The sequence below is a fragment of the Ambystoma mexicanum genome, chromosome 6p, assembly GCF_040938575.1.
Source record: "Ambystoma mexicanum isolate Mex_15411 chromosome 6p, UKY_AmexF1_1, whole genome shotgun sequence".
NCBI lineage: Eukaryota > Metazoa > Chordata > Amphibia > Caudata > Ambystomatidae > Ambystoma > Ambystoma mexicanum.
Window position 1 is genome coordinate 1,507,367,618 of NC_090935.1, and position 16,323 is coordinate 1,507,383,940.

Consider the following 16,323-nt stretch of genomic DNA (forward strand, 5'->3'; position numbering starts at 1 on the left):
TCGGTGTGATTCCTTATCTTGTGCTGACTCATTCTCCTGCTCTTGCATGTTTAGTTTCCTGAGACCCTCCTCACATGTGGTGACACGATGTTGCGTCTCCTCCCATGTAAAGAGAAGGCCAAATGGGAATGTCCATTTGTAGCGCACCTGTTTCTCTGCCAGACGTTTTGTTATCTGGGCCATCTCTCTACGTTTCCTGAGCGTGGATTGCGCTAGATCCTGAAGAGCTGAATTTCTTTGCCAATCATTCTTATGTGGTCTATGGTCCTGGCTTTCCTTAGGATTTGCTCTTTTTGCGTGTATTGCGACAGTGCCACTAGCACGTCTCTTGGGCGGGCTCCTGGGTCTCCCACTCTATGGGGGCCAACTCTGTGTATTCTGTCTATAAGGATTTCTTGTCGTGGGTCATCCGTAAGTATGCTTTGGAACACCTGTTGGACTGTCGTGCGGAGGTCTTTATCCTCGACGGATTCCACCATATTTTTGATTCTTATGTTTGACCTTCGGGAGCAGTTTTCTAGGTATTCACATTGGGTTTCTAGTTCTTGGGCCAGTCTTGCTCGTCGTTCTTGTGCTTCCGCGTATTGCAGTGTTTCCTCGTCTATGTTTTGGACCGTTCTTTCCAGTTGGTCTTTTCGGTCCTCCAAGTTCCCTATTTGCTTTTTCAGTTCCTGGATTGCTTGTTTCATCTCCCCTTTCATGTCTTCGAACTGTATTTGCGTGGAGGATATGAATTGGTCCTGGAATTCTTTAAACCACGTTTTCATATCATCTTTCGTGGCCATATCTGTGCCTCCTGTCTGCTCAGATAGTCTTCCCCTTATCTTTTTGCGTATGTACTTTTGGTGTCGCTCCTTTGTCTGGTCCCCAGAGTTGAATCAGGTCTTGATCTTGTTTGACCTTGCTACTGGAGGGCTGTGTCGCCTGTTGCCCTTGACGGGTTCTAGATTTTGACATGTGTGTGAATCTTCTACCGTGGTAGTCTTGGCGGTGTGGGTGTTTCTACTGCTTATGTTTGCTTTAATGGGCTTCCTGCCCCGCCTGGTTCTGTTTTTTCCTTGCTTTGATGGGTTTGTATGGGTCTTTACCCCTAGTGGAGCCTAGTGTGCCTTTTCCTCCCTGCGTGTGCCCTAGAGAGTCGCAGGGCTTCCTATGAGGGGTGGTCTTCTTTTCTGTCTACTCCCTCTGTTCGGAGTCCCTTCTTATTATTAGCGGGGTGAGGGCTGCCCTGCTTCTGAGGTAGCTTGAGTTCTCTTTGTTTGTTTTCGTTGTTTGTCCCCTGCAATGTTAGACTCATATATCTTGCTGATCTCCCCTCCGGTGTTGATTTCTCCCCAGTGGCCTAGTTCAGCCTCTTCTGGCTTGTGACGTGGCCTATGAAGTTCCCTGAGCCCTCTTTGTAGGATGAGTCTCCCTTTCAGGATAATCCCCTGGTTCAGGATCCCTTCCAGTTGTTACGGGGACCGAAGTGGGGGGGTGTATGCCTGCTGTTGGAGCAGCGTGTCCTCCCACCGTCCCTGGGGACTTACCGTATGTTTTCTTCGGCTCCTTTCTGCTGTAGTGCCGGTCCTGTGTTCCTCTGTTATTATCCCCTCCGGCGGGGAATGTACACGGCGCTGCATCCGCTTTCTGCCTTTCCACGGCGGTGTTCTCCTGCCGTTTGCCGTGCGAGGCGGGGCTTCTCCCCCATCTGCTGGTGCACCGTCGTAGGGGCTGTGGATTGCCTCCTCTGCTTGCTGCAGCTCAGCTGTGTGCTGCTAGGGCTCCCGTCTTGGAGTTCTGGGGATTTCTCTGTTCAATTTAGCGCGTTGGATGTCGCGTCTCCGCTCTGTCTGAGAGCTGCTTGCCTGGCACCCTAGGTTACTGTCTGCGGCTCTGCTTCTGGGCTTCTGGTGTGCGTCTCCGGCGCCGGCTCACTCGGGGGGTTGACTCGCTGGTATTGTCTCCCGTGGCACCTGCTTACGTCGGAGGTCCCGGCTCTCTCTCCGCTATATGGATCTGCGTGGAGAGAGCCTATGGGCACTCTTCCTCTCCTCACGGCCAGCGGGTCCCCTCCTTCCTATTGTCGGCGTACAGGATCTGCCTTTTTGGTTTTCCCTTTTCTCATTGTGCCTTCTATGGAGACTCGCTCCGGAGGGGCCAAATGTCTGCTTATTTGTATTTCCTAATTATTGCGGCACGAGATGGGGGACGGAGCTCAGCTCACGCACGTCTACCCGGCTCAGTCGCCATCTTGGATTCCCTCTACTGTGATTTTAACAGACATTATGGTTGGTATTCAGGAGTTTGCCTCAGATGAAGGCATTTGAATATGTGTGACGAGGCCCCAGGATTTGGGTATAGTGGAAGTACTCCACTGATAGGGTCAGTTGTGGGCCGCGGACAGTATGTCATATAGTTGATGCAAGGGTGGAGAAGGATATTGTATATATGAGCATAAATCAATAATCTCTATATATTTGCTTGCAGGATTTACAATCTTGACTTGCCCAGAAGAAGGCGGTTGGGAAAAGGTTGTCCGCTGAAACACCACAATAAGGGTTATCTCTGCACATCTCTGTAGATACTTGCACGAAGGGTTGAGCAGATCATTGGACTGAGGTTCATGCAATTGTGGCGTTGGCATACTACATATTGGATGTAGGCCCTGATGTTTGAACACAGCGACGGCAAGAAGAAATGTACTGCTAGATTAAGGAGTGTTTTGTGTAGGGTTAGGAATACAGAAACAATTCCGTGAAACCCCCATATTTATCTGTTTTTTCAAATCATGTGTGTATATGTATTAGACTCATGTTGGATGAGGAATTCTTGTTTTTGTTCATAATTAAAAATAATTCAAGCACTGGCACTTTTTGCATTGGATGAACTTTAGGAATAGGGGGGGGAGTAAGCTCCCAACGAATGAGTATAGGTTTTGAATTGCACCCTAACCCAGGAATAGAGGCCAATAAGGGGGAGGTGTATAGTCTCTGACTATAGGACACTTGGGTTGCAATAAAATATAATATTTTGCACTGCTTATTTGAATGGACATGTTTTATGTGATGAATTTATGTCAATGTAATTTTTAATATATGTCTTGCACTCATGGTTATAGATTAGGTATTGATAATAAAATAATGGTTTTATCAGCTTCCTGCCCTTGGCAATTAGGAAAAATGTATTTACACATGTAGGGAGCCTATTGGTATGTTGTTCACATACTACAGCTGAGCAACTAAATAGTAAAGCTCAAGCAATGGGAGCTGCGCAACCCCGTCTTCATAGGACATGCAAAGGGTGACCATAGCTATTCTACGTCTACTCTGTCCCCAGAGGAAGTCCCTAATAGTGGAGTCCAATCGTCGGCAAAAGCCAGCTGTGATAAAGCAGTGTACTTTGGCAAAAAAATATAACAGGCGTGGTAGTACAACCATCTTTAGCAGCGCTATCAGGTCCATCAGCGACCAAGGCAGCCTGCTCCAAAACATCATGGAGCAATTCACCCTGTCTACCGCCCGTACCATGTTTTTAGCACGCATGCTTTCCGGTGAGTGCGCAATATGAACGCCAAGATACCTGAATGTATGCACCTCCCAGAGAAGACCTAGGTCCTGTAAGTCCCAGGTTTCATAGCGACATAGTCCAGCCAGCAGGGGGAACAGACATGACATCCGCCTGCTGAAGGAAATGCCAGACAACCCAGCAAAATTGTCCACAACCTCGCGGACCATAGGTAGATTATGCTCAGGCTCACACAGATATAGAAGGACATCGCCCGCATAGAGGAGATAACATGCCTAGACCCTCCCACATTAATTCCAGCCTCCAAGTACTCGCTCTGCAGGAATACTGCCAGTGGTCCTAGGGCCAGTATATAAAGAATTGATGACAACGGACCGTCCTGCTTAGTACCTCTCTGTATATTCCAAGTGAAAAAATAGGGCGCCTGGCGGAGTCCTGATTGACCCAGGTGGGTGCATGTATAGAAAGAAAAAATCAGGATGAAAAGATCCTCTAAGCCAAAAGAGTAGTTCTGTGTATGTATGTTTGTTTCACAATGACACAGAGCATTTTGTGTTGATTTTACAATTTACTTTTACAGTACTTTCGATAAGCACGAAAGTTTTTTTGAGCAAACAAACGGACAAAAGTGATTGTGAACAATGGTAACACAGCTAAGTGTCGACCTCTGACATATCAAGGTCAAAACTCCATAGTAAGGCACATTCCGAGGACAGATGAGGTAAAGAAACCACTATGCCAGGGAATAATACTGTAAAAGTAAATTGTAAAATCAACACAAAATGCTATGTGTCATTGTGAAAAAAACATACACAGACAGAACTAATCTTTTGGCTTAGAGGATCTTTTCATCCTGTTTTGTTTTTTCTGTATATTCCAAGACCAGAATATCTGCCTGCCCGTCCTGACCCTTGCTACAGTATCAGAGTACAGTAATGTAATCCACTGTATAAACCCTTCACCTATCCCGAATCCACATAGTGCAGCGTACGTCCATTCCCCGTAAACGGAATTAAACTCTTTAATTGCATCCAAAGATGCTACTGCCTACAGCGGCGCATGAGGGTTTGTCTGGTCAATAAATTGTTGTAGATGACAGAACTTTATTGAGGTATTATGTCAAGGGACAAAGCCTACCTTGTCCTCGTGGATCAAAGTGCCAATGACACATTTCAAGCTGTTCAGCTAGCCATGCCATAAGGATTTTGACATCCTGATTTAACACTGCCAGTAGTCGATACGATTCTCATAAGACGGCCTGCTTCGCAGGTTTTAGTATAGGGACAATCACTGTTTCCCACATGCTGTTTGGAAGCTGTCCCAGTTGATTTGCCTCCTTATAGGCCTTGAGCAGAACCGGGGCAAGCGTAGCACTAAATTCCTTGTAGAACTCAGAGATGAGCCCATCTCCCTCTGGAGACTTCCCCATCGGCAAAGACATAATTACCCCACAGAGCTCATCCTCAATTAAAGGCAGCTCAAGTGTAGAGGCCTCTTCAGTGGCCAACTGCAGCAGCTTGCTCAGAGAGAGCCCTGCTTCCAATTCAATAGGGTCAACTGGCGTCTCATGTTGGTATAGTTTTTAATAAAATGCTGCCAAAGTGTCTTTGATCGTCACCTGTGATAGCCAGTGGGCCCCGCATTAATCTTGTATCTGTGTGATTGAATGTCTACGTTTTTCATTTTTGCACAGTGTGGAGTCATGCCTCGGGTGGTGCCGCGGCGTACACTCAGCCCGCACGAGTCCGGAGACGCTGGACTCCCAGGCGGCATGCCCGCCCTCCTATCCATGCCCGCCCTTCCCGTTGTAGCAAGGAAAGGGGAAGCCGCCGCGGACAGCTGCGCTGTTGGCGGCCGCGGCGACGCTGCGGAAGGAGCCGCTGTAGACAGCCACGGCGAAGCCGCGAGAGAAGCCTCTGTGGACAGCCGCGGCGGGGACGCGGAGCACTCACCTGGGTTGCACCCCGGCTCGGGGAACGGGGAGCCGTGCTCACGGTGGTACCAAGACGCGGGAGAGCAGCGACCGGATCGCCGCCCCCGTGCTCCTTCTGATGGTGCCAGGACTACGGCCACATGGCCAACGTGAACCCTCACCACCTCAAGGGAAACGGGAATGCTGGATACGCTGCTGCTTACCTGGACGACATTGTCGTGTACAGCCAATCCTGGGGGTCGCATCTGGACCATCTGGAACTAGTAGTAGCTGATTTACAGAGGGCAGGGTTACATATCAACCCCAAGAAGACTACGATGGGAACCCACGAAACCAAATATCTGGGCCACGTAGTGGGTGGGGGAGTGCTAAAACCACAGTTGTCCAAAACCCAGGCTATACGCGATATACCGACTCCCAAAAATAGGAAACAAATACGAGCGTTCCTGGGGTTGATCGGGTATTACCGGAGATTCATCCCTGATTTCTCCTCGGTGGCCGCACCTTTGACAGACGCGTTAAGGCTCAAGGGAGATCCCAACCTGACCAACAACCCGAGTGCCTTGAACGCCATAGCGGACCTGAAGCGACGGATCACATCAAACCCGGTCCTCTGCTGTCCGGACTTCCAGAAACATTTCTTTTTACAGACAGACGCCTCCAACCAGGGCCTAGGGGCTGTACTGTCGCAGGAGAACGGAGGGGATCTGCAACTGGTGTGCTTCATCAGTCGGAAGTTGTTGCCCCATTAGGCGGCTTACTCAACCATTGAGAAGGAGTGCTTGGCCATCAAGTGGGCCGTTGACTCACTCCGGTATTATCTGCTGGGTCGCCGGTTCACCCTGTATACCGACCATGCCCCCCTCCAGTGGCTGGCTCAGCATAAGGACACTAACCAGAGGGTTCTCCGCTGGTTTCTCTCCCTTCAGCCTTTCAACTTCATCACGTTGCACAGACCTGCCAGGTTCCAGCTGGTGGTGGACTATCTGTCTAGATGCTCACCCTGGCCCGAACGGCCTGGGATCGGGATGGGGATGTGTGGAGTCATGCCTCGGGTGGTGCCGCGGCGTGCACTCAGCCCGCACGAGTCCGGAGACGCTAGACTCCCTGGCGGCATGCCCGCCCTCCTATCCATGCCCGCCCTTCCCGTTGTAGCAAGGAAAGGGGAAGCCACCGCGGACAGCCGCGCTGCTGGCGGCCAAGGCGACGCTGCGGAAGGAGCCGCTGTAGACAGCCGCGGCGAAGCCGCGAGAGAAGCCTCTGTGGACAGCCGCGGCGGGGCCCCGGAGCACTCACCTGGGTTCCACCCCGGCCCGGGGAACAGGGAGCCGTGCTCATGGTGGTACCAAGACGCGGGAGAGCAGCGACCGGATCGCCGCCCCCGTGCTCCTTCTGATGGTGCCAGGACTACATATGGCTGGAGAAGGACGCCCATCGTCCGGATGCGTCCTTACACCACACGCATGGCCAACGTGAACCCTCACCACCTCAAGGGAAACGGGAATGGCGACACCCCAGGGCGGCAACCTTTAAGGGAGGCGGGACAACGCCCCAGGAACCAATGAGAAGGGGGTTAGCCCAGGCTCCCAGTGATTGGAGGGAGTTTGAAACCTCCTGTTATGATAAAAGGGCGCCAAACCAGACTAATGGGTTGCTCTCATTCCAGAGGACACGGAGAAGAGAGAGAGGGGAGAACCAGAGTGGTGGGCCTATCCGGACACCTCAAGATAAGACCAGACCAGGGCTAACGTCGTTATACTTTGGAAGACCAAGACACCGGTGAAGTTAACCGGGAGGACTTGATAGTAATTCCCTTAAGCATAACGCTATCCTTCAACCAGTGATTAAATTATTGTTTCAGCATCCATCTGTCTCCGAGCTTAATTCCACACACAGCCACGCCAGCAGCGGCCCAGACCTATCTCACTCTCCATGCATGAATGCTATGTATACCTCGTAATCGAACCGCCAGAGTCTTTCCCATTCCGCAGTGCACTGGGTCGGGAGCACCAGTAGCTCAGATTCAGCAAAAAGCTTCATAATCTCAGAGTTCTCTATAGCTTGAATGCGGTCCTCTAACACCCCCAGGTCTCCCTGCAGCACCCTCCTACGACTTCTCGCCCCTGTGATCGCATCCACACTGGTAACCAGCTTGAGCATCTTACAGACGGTCGCCCATCTCTTAGACCTAATCACATTAGTGATAGTATAAACTTTGTGTGGGGCAGAGTAATAAGAGTAACCCTTCGTGCCAGCATGCAGAGTCCTCCATATGTCTGTCAGCAAGGGTATCCGTATAAAATACTGTAAAAAAAAAGAAACGACAAAAATGCTGAATTTGGCACTGGAAAAATGACTGAATTAGCATAATGTCGATCGAGAGGGGTGGGGGTATCCCCCGCTCCCCTTGATCGACATTATGAGACTTCAGGGTTGTCCCCCGCTTCCATAAAAAGGAACGCAGGGGACACAAAGTAAAAAAATAAAAAAAGGAAATGACCCTGCAGCGCCAGTTCCTATCCACATAAATGAAAAGAACTGCTGTCATTGGGAGAAGGGGAGTCGGTGGCACACATTAAAATGTGCCGCCAAAAGGTAGGTAAGTGAGTGAGAGGGGGAGTGGGTTAAAATAGTGGCATTTTGCTGCAGGGGGATGTTATTGATTATTGTTCTTTCCAAAATGTTCATAATAGAAATAATCATGGACGTTCGTCAGCAAGAGGTCCGTCAAAAAAGTGTTGAGGGTCGCAGAGGTAGGTGATGGCCTAGAATGCCTGGAGTCCGACCTGTTCGGGACCGGGTCCAACATGCAAGTCGCCTTCGCAAAGGAGCTGAGCATCCCTAAGGCACACTTGTCTGCCACTCATGGTGTGAAGAAAGACAGATACTGCATGGTTAGTAGCATAGGAGTTCACTATATAGGTCTCTCGATGTTCAACATACCCGTGCACTATGACAAGTCTGCCCTCATCGTCAGTGTCAACGCCAAGCGTTCGAAAGGGAACAGCAGCATCAATCCACACCAAACCCCCCCCCCGCAAGCTGTGAATACATGGACCTATATTCTACCCCGCCCCACCTAGCCACCACCCTCTCCTGATCCACTCGCAGCAGGTGAGTCTCCTGCAGCAGCGCTATACGAAGGTATGATCGTATCTGATTCCTCTGCAAATAGGAGCCCAGACCTCTAACAATCCAAGTTAACACTTTGAACACAGCCATTTGAGCAAAGCATCATACTCCCTCCCCCCTCTGCACTCATGAGACCCCCCTCGACAATGAGACATGCTCTCACCAACCAGCCCGCTCTAAACCCAAAACCATGTGTATTCCCGCCCACCTCTTCCCAGGTCATGGATGCCAGCAAGCAAACAAAACAGTAAAAGAGAAAAAACAACCCATGACTGAGTGCTAAAAGCGCAAATAAGAGACGAACAACTATGCACAACAGCCGAAAGCCGTTCGGGCCTCCCCGATTCCACAAGAGGAAACAATAGACACCAGTGGATGCTGGGTATCATTTGGCACATCCGCCACGGGTTTGCCAGGTATTCCACACCGTGTGGGGCAGCACAGAGACCCCACTACAAATATGTCCCCTGTTAATAGTAGTGTTCAGCAGTGTATCCTCAGGGCTAAACCTCTCCGGGCTTGAGGGCTCTTTGCACGTCGATCCTAATCATTTGGCGTGACATTGTTCTGCATGCCATTGTGGTCCATCCATGTTGTTGCTTCCTCCGATGTATCAAAGAAAATCGCCTTCCCCCTATAAAGCACTTTTATTTTGGCCGAGTAGATGAGCATATATTTGAGGACCATGTTGGGACAAACATATTTCTTCCCCGCTGCACTAAGTGCTTTTAATCTGGGAAAATAGCAAGTTTCACATTGCCGCACCGTATGATGCCACCCTCCCTAGAGTGTTGCAATATCACCTCCCTGTCCCTGAAATTAAGGATCCTCGCAATAATGGGTCTCTGGTTGTCTCCCGGCGCCGGCCTCTCTGTAGAATATGGTGCGCTCCCTCTCAACTGTAAAGCTGCTGCCACTGCACAGTGTCCAAGGCTTTGTGGGATACACAATGCGGGGCGTCAATTAGCCTTTGTTGGTGAATATATACGAATGTGACAATGTGTGATTGAATGTTCTGGTTGGGTACGGGCTTGTGTGGAGAATGCAGTGTGAGTGGATGTGAGAGAAGGTGTATTTGTGAGCGTGACTGGTTGGTTAATGGATATGAGTGTGATAGTGTGTGTTTGAATGCACTGGGTAGCTGGGTGCATGCCTTGGTGGAGAATGCAGTTTGTGTGGATGTGGAAGAAAGTTAATGGGTGAGTAAATGGCAGTTACATTAGTAGGAATGTGATTGTGTGCGAGTGTGCCAGTGTGAGTGTACGTGAGAGACGGTATATGGGTCTGTGACTGGTGGGTGAATGGGTATAAATGTGTTTACTTGTGAGTTTGAATATTATGTGTCGGTGGGTGCTTGTGTGGAGATTGCAGTGTGAATGAATGTGAGAGATGATGTATGGGTGAGTGACTGGTGGGTGAAAGGAGATGAATGTGAGTGTTTGTGTGTGTGTGTGTGCATGTGTGTGTAAAGCCCTGGGAGGCTGGTGAACACCAGAGCATTTTTGACACCTCCTTATTTTATTTGACTTGCTACGTTTTACTGGTATTTTTGGGCAAAGTTCTTGTATGCTATCACATGGTATTCGTGTACTTGATCGAAACATATTTGACCTTTTCGCTTTGAAAATGTGTTTTCAAAATGGGTTTTTTTTGGGTCAAATTAAATTAAATAAATACATGGGTAGGGGTAAAGGAATAGGTTAATGTTGGAGGGAAGTGGGGGAGGGTGTTTGCAGGGTGGCTCCCCCTGCATTTCCGACCAAAAGAAGACCAAAGAAAATTAGGTCAACTTGGAAAAGGTCAAATATCTTCCACCAAGTGGACTTAAACCTTATTACATGGCTAGACTGGCATTTTGGTGCACCCAGTCTAGCCATTGCTTACGGTTGCATGACATTCATTACTGTGCATCTTTGATAAAGCAAGCATGGTAAGTCATATTACATTGCTAGACTGATATCTTGGTGTTGCGGCCTAGTTATTTCTTACTGCATGCTTTATTTCTATAAAGTATGACTTTATATTAACTGAGCATCTCTGATGAAGCAAGCGTGATACTTGTTCTTATGAGTCTAGACTGGCCTACATTGGAACCAGTTTGGAAATATTTTCTTATTGTGGCATGTCACTTTTAATGGCCAAACCAACAGCAGTATGCTCTTACATCGGAGTACTGGCATATATTGGCAGAGGCAGCTTTGTTTATAATTCCAGTAATGCTACTATTTATTTTTATTTATTTATTTTATTGCCCATTTGTAAGGCACTTTATACAACAGAATTGCGTTTCAAAGTGCCACAAGGCAAATGGGAAGGGAACAGGGGAAAAAATAAAAGTGGCAAGAAAACAAAAAGGCAACAGTAATATATATATACAGCTGAGGTCCTACTAGGCCTTGTGGTATTCGGCCATGTAAGTGACTTGAAGAGAAGTGCAGGGGAGGGGCATGAAAAGGGGGAGCAAAAGAGTAGACAAGTGCTGGATGAGGGCCCAAGATGAAAGTGCTAAGGGGAACCAGGAGGATCACCTCAGGCTAAGTGCTGGTAAAGGCAGCTCTGAAGGGTGATAAGTGGAGCACCAGGCAGGGGCTCGCGGGGCAATGCAGTGTGAGGGGCTGGGGGTGCTGGTAAAGACTGTGAGTCAGGGCCTGATATCCTGTAAGGTTCATGTGAATCAGGCCACCGGTCACAGCAGCAGTGGGGTGATTAGAAGGGAAGCGAAAGAGGGAAAGAGGAAGAGAAGAGCAGAGTTTTGAGCAGTTTCCGGAATTTACAGAGGTCCGGCTAAAATCTGAGAGGGGCTGTGAGGCTGTTCCAAAGGGAGGCACCAACAGAGGAGATACATCTACCCCCCACTCTCTGCTTAGATAAGCATTTGATAGTCAGAGAGTTGGAATTAGAGGAGTGTAGGGCTCTAGCAGGGGAGTATTTAGGGAGGGAAAGTTGGAGATAGCGTGTTCCCAGGCCCCAGAAGGGGTGCTCACTCAAAAGGTGCTGGCTGATCCCCCTTATTGTTGAAACTACTTATACCAGAAGGCCTGAGGAGAGCTGCAAGGAAAAGGTCAAAGTGGTAATGCAGGGGTCGAGTAAAACCCCTTGTACAGACGAAAGTCATTGACCGGCAAGTAATTCGAAAGCTAAGGGAAAAAATCCTGTATCGTGCTAAAGTAGAAGGAACTGTGTGACTGGCAAACGTGAACTCGGCTGAGGGAGGCCTCCAGAACGGGGTGATGCCCCAATGAACATTGTGTTGACAAGAGTAAACCGATGGAGACTTCTGAATGCAAGCCGTAGTGAAACCGACGGAGGGAGGCTAAGATCCGACAAGGGTCTGAGCCCAGAACAGGGGGACCCAGGCGTGAAAGCCATCACCCAACATAACGCAATAGAGGAAATATTTTGAATAAAAGCCATAGGGAACCCGACGGAGGGAGGCTGCCATTCAAGAAGGGTCTGAGCCGGGAAGAGGGGGACCCAGGGGTGAAAGCCATCCCTCAACGTACATACGGAAGAGAAACATTTGTTTTGTTATTTCAAACACATCAGGTCCTCGGAGGTAAGAGACTTTTTTGTAGAAAAGAGATTAAACCACCAATGATCCTGATACCTGAGAAGAGAACTGTATCTTTGTGCTGGGAAAGCCTGAGACTGTGCTCAGGAGTCCCGCCTTGCCCCGTGTTCAAAACGCGGGGAAGGGAGACCACCGGCTATAACATCCTGACTTATCATTTGTGAACACTTCTTTCTTTCTTGTGAACCCTATCCCACACACTTTTTGTATCTAGTTGTAAGGATTGGCAATATTTATCTTTTAGCATAGGCCCCTTTTATTTGACAAGATGCCAATAGGACTGCCTTATTATTTGATGGTTGTAGCTTGCTCCCATCTTAGATTCAGGTTTACTTGAGACGTTTTTCCAAACTACCGATACAGTTTAATAAACACTCTTGAACTGTGATCACTTGTGTCTGTCTTTACTGTTGCCACCATGAGTTCCTTACACTCTCAAGGGAAGGTCTCTGGGTATCTTGTTCCATAGTCGAGTTTTACCAGTATGTATTCATAGCCCCAACTTGCTTGCTCCAAGGGCCCCACCAGATTGTTTCAAATCCTCTGGAACTGTACTTTGAATAGTTTTTTGTTTTGTAACAGCGCTCAGGGAGTGTGGGGCTCGTCATCTGGCATATTGGGCAATTCTTGCAGTATCAGAAACAATCTTTGTATTATCCATGCCAATAGAATTGGTACATCAGGTTTTGTTGGGGTTTCTAAGCTGCCAAGTGCTCCCCGCTGATGTGGTCATGAGCTAGTTGTAGAAGACACTCTCAATGTGATTGGGGTATGGTTTTTCTTGTCTGCACTTGTCCAAATAGACCCTGCAATATAGAGTGTGCTTTTGGCTGAACCATGGACTTCCTCAGCTTCCAGATTCATCTCTCTAATCTGCTTTCAGGTAGGCTATTTGAAATGTGGGGTCTGTTAACATGGCTCCTCTTAACGAAGAGGTGTGGTCTATTTTACACCAGTCATTGTAGTACTGCTTGTTAGTTGCCACTCTCCATGATTTTCTTTCATTCCTTACCCACATTCTGGTATTTCTTTCCTTCGGGATTCAGCGGTTATCTCAACTTCGTAATGTAGTGCTTCTATTAGCCATCTTAATTCCACCATTGACATCAGTTCTCTAAAGTGGGAAATGTTCGCCATATTACCACTAGTGATGGTAGAGGGGAGGAATGACTTCTCTGTCACCTATTCCTCTATTATTTTTTTCAGATTGAACATGTTAGTGGGGTAAGATTTCACATCGCAATGGATACATTTTTCTATATATGCTAACCATGGGATTCCCTGGTCTCCCTGATGGACTTATATGGGGGATAACAGCGGTCTGTTGGCTGTGGCTATCCAACATAGCACATGTTTGTGTTCCATCCACCCGAACCACAATAATGTATCTTCTGGTGAAATCTATGTGCTGTTACATTGACCGATTTCCATGGCCTCAAGAGTGTTTTTGTTTGGGCGGGTGATCCGTCTTAATTCTTGCAGTCAAAATACTGTGGTTGTCTCGGTAGTGCTGCAGTGGTAGGCCATTATATTTCTTCTTACTTTGTCCTTTCTTCTGAGGTCTCCCACCTTTATATAAGTAAGTGAACCAGTCTTATTGGGTTTTCTGGCTTCTGCTTGAGGTAGGATGGTGATATCCAGACTTTCCATATGCCAAGGTGATTTTAATGGATTCAGCGAGGTTGGGTCAGTGATATTAGCACACCCAGTATTGTATAGCCCCAGGTGGAGCAACCAGGAATTGTTTTAGTATTATTTTCCCCAGTGTTCCTACCATGGAGTATGTGGCTGATTGTAGCAGTTTCTTAGCCATATCATTGACCTAATAATATAATTGCTGGGGTGTTTCTCTGGGTTCCGGTGTGGGTTTACTGAATTTGTGTCGGCATCCTTCATCATCCAGCCCTAGTCTTTCCAAAATTGCCTTCATTACATCTACTTAGTGGGTGTCCCCGTTGGAATGGCTGCTTGATAAGCTCCTTGCTTTGGCCTTGGAGTAATGGTGACACTTTCCTGTGGAAACTCAAAATTCATAGAAAAGAAAGCCAGATCATTCCATTCATTGTATTTTTGTAGCACTGAGGAGGCCAACATTGGATGGGCTCTAGTCGAGGCTACTATATCGGTAATTTGAATGAGTGCTTCCTGGTGCTTCTCTTGGGTGCTGTGTGGCGACTCCCCTTCAGTTGAATGGCATGTTGGAATGCCTACTTTTCCGCTTGAGCCTGCTGTGTCTGACCCTGAATCATCCTTTGGGGCTGTTGCTGGCCATCTGCTAACACCTTAATCAGGGTTTCCATGGTGTTCTCTGATCCCACTTGGACACCACTTTGTGGCCAAGAACAATAGGACACGCCATGCTGAAGGCTTTTATTAGCATTCCAGCGTCTAAGTCTGGGTCTCTCTGGCCTCACATTACTTCACTGAGGCTTTTTATATGGGTGCGTCCTAAGTAGGGATGTAACGGTATAACGGTATACCGTTAAAGATACCGTGAACCACTTAATTGAACAATAATAACCGTCACATTGTTTATACCATTATACCGTTTATACTGTTAAGTGTGCTTTTCAATCTGATTTGGAAAGGCTGCAGGAAGCACTGTTGGATGTGCCGTCTGCCAAGTAGTTTTAGTTGGAGCAGTTTTAATGCCATTCCATAAACCACACGTGCCTGACATAAAATCAATATGTTAGCAATAGGAAGAATAAATACAGTGCCAAGAAGGAAAAGGGTTTACTTTGGGATGGCGGCTTTGGGGTTTATATATTTATAATGGATAATGTTTGCTAAACATATCACAATGGGGGATTTCCCTGGTTCCATCATTGAATTTACATATAATAAGTCACGCTGCTAAATTCACTCAGCTCTCTGGGTATTCCCTGCTGCCATAACAAAGGGTAACATGTCCGTGATTACTGAACACCTTTTGGCCCGCAAGTAAACTAAAGGCTGTAACGTAAAGAGAGAGAGTGTGTGTGTGTGTGTGTGTGTGTGTGCATGCGCACAAGCGTATACTACCATCAGCCTCCATTGATCTGTGGCATGCAGGTTATCAAGATGGCAACATGTGCATCTTCACCAGTGGCCAGTCGGGAAGCAAAAGGCCTAAATGACCACTTAAGAAAAGCTATTCAGTTTGCTTTGCCAGTCGCAGCAGGCCCCCCCCCCCTCCTCTCCACACGTGTGTTTGGTGGAAGCAAGGGGTGGCATTTCAGTGGAAAGTATGTTGAAAAGCCCAATTCTGGCCCTGGGTTCCTGATTTTGTTTGTGATGATAAATCTAACAATTTATGACCTTTTAGAAAATATTTGTTAAGATTAGTTAACTCCACCGGCTATACCGCAATAACTATGATATACCATCATTTGGCAAGAAGGTTATCATACCGTCATAAAACTAATACCGTGACACCCCTAGTCCTAAGGGACTGGCAGGAACGGTTTCTCCCTGCTGGGTTGTTGACATACCCCTCCATCGTCCTAGATGGCCTACGGTTGTAGGTCATCTGTACTGCTGGCGTCCTCTTCTGAGGAAAAGAGGAAAATTATACATCTTTGCTGCCGGGCCCCTCCTCTTTAATATGGATTCCCGTACCCACCCCCATTAGTATTTGATGTAAATGTCCTTTGCCTTTAAGGAGGAATCATACTTCACGTGTCCGCCCCTTCCCCAGGTAGTGGAGGCTACCATTTTATCCAGCTCCACTACTGCTGTCTGCTTTGCTAAGGCGTTCTTCTCCGGGTTCAGCAGGCATCCCAGGTATCCACTCCGGTTGTAGTATGCAACACAGGGCCATTCCCACTCCACAGCCGGCCTCCTCCTATTCTTACCTTCGCCAACTGCGACAGGTAAGGGGGATCAGTCTGGGATGTAAGGAGTTGTTCATGGGGCGGGTTATGTTCATATCCTTCAAAGTTCTATACTGCCTGCTCATCTTCGAGTCCCCACGTGTTTGTGCTTTTTCCCCCTCCGAGGATCTTTGTTTTGATTTCTGCCAAGACTCTCATGTTTGTCAAAGACTTGTATATATCTTCGGGGTTCTCCTGCCCTTCGGGTCTCTCAGAATTTTAAGCGTCCTCGGGTCCCTCTGTCTCTCACCTCAAAACGTGGGGTTTGGACTATCACTTCAAAAACATTCACAAGGACCATAATCTGACTTCTTTTCCCACCCAAT

At 47.9% G+C, this 16,323-nt stretch overlaps 1 protein-coding gene across 2 annotated transcripts in view; it reads left to right on the top strand.

The window, feature by feature from the left end:
* SH2D4A (SH2 domain containing 4A) overlaps positions 1-16,323 on the top strand; it is a 575,867-nt gene that overhangs the window by 145,728 nt on the left and 413,816 nt on the right. The gene's annotated exons all lie outside the window — the stretch shown is intronic.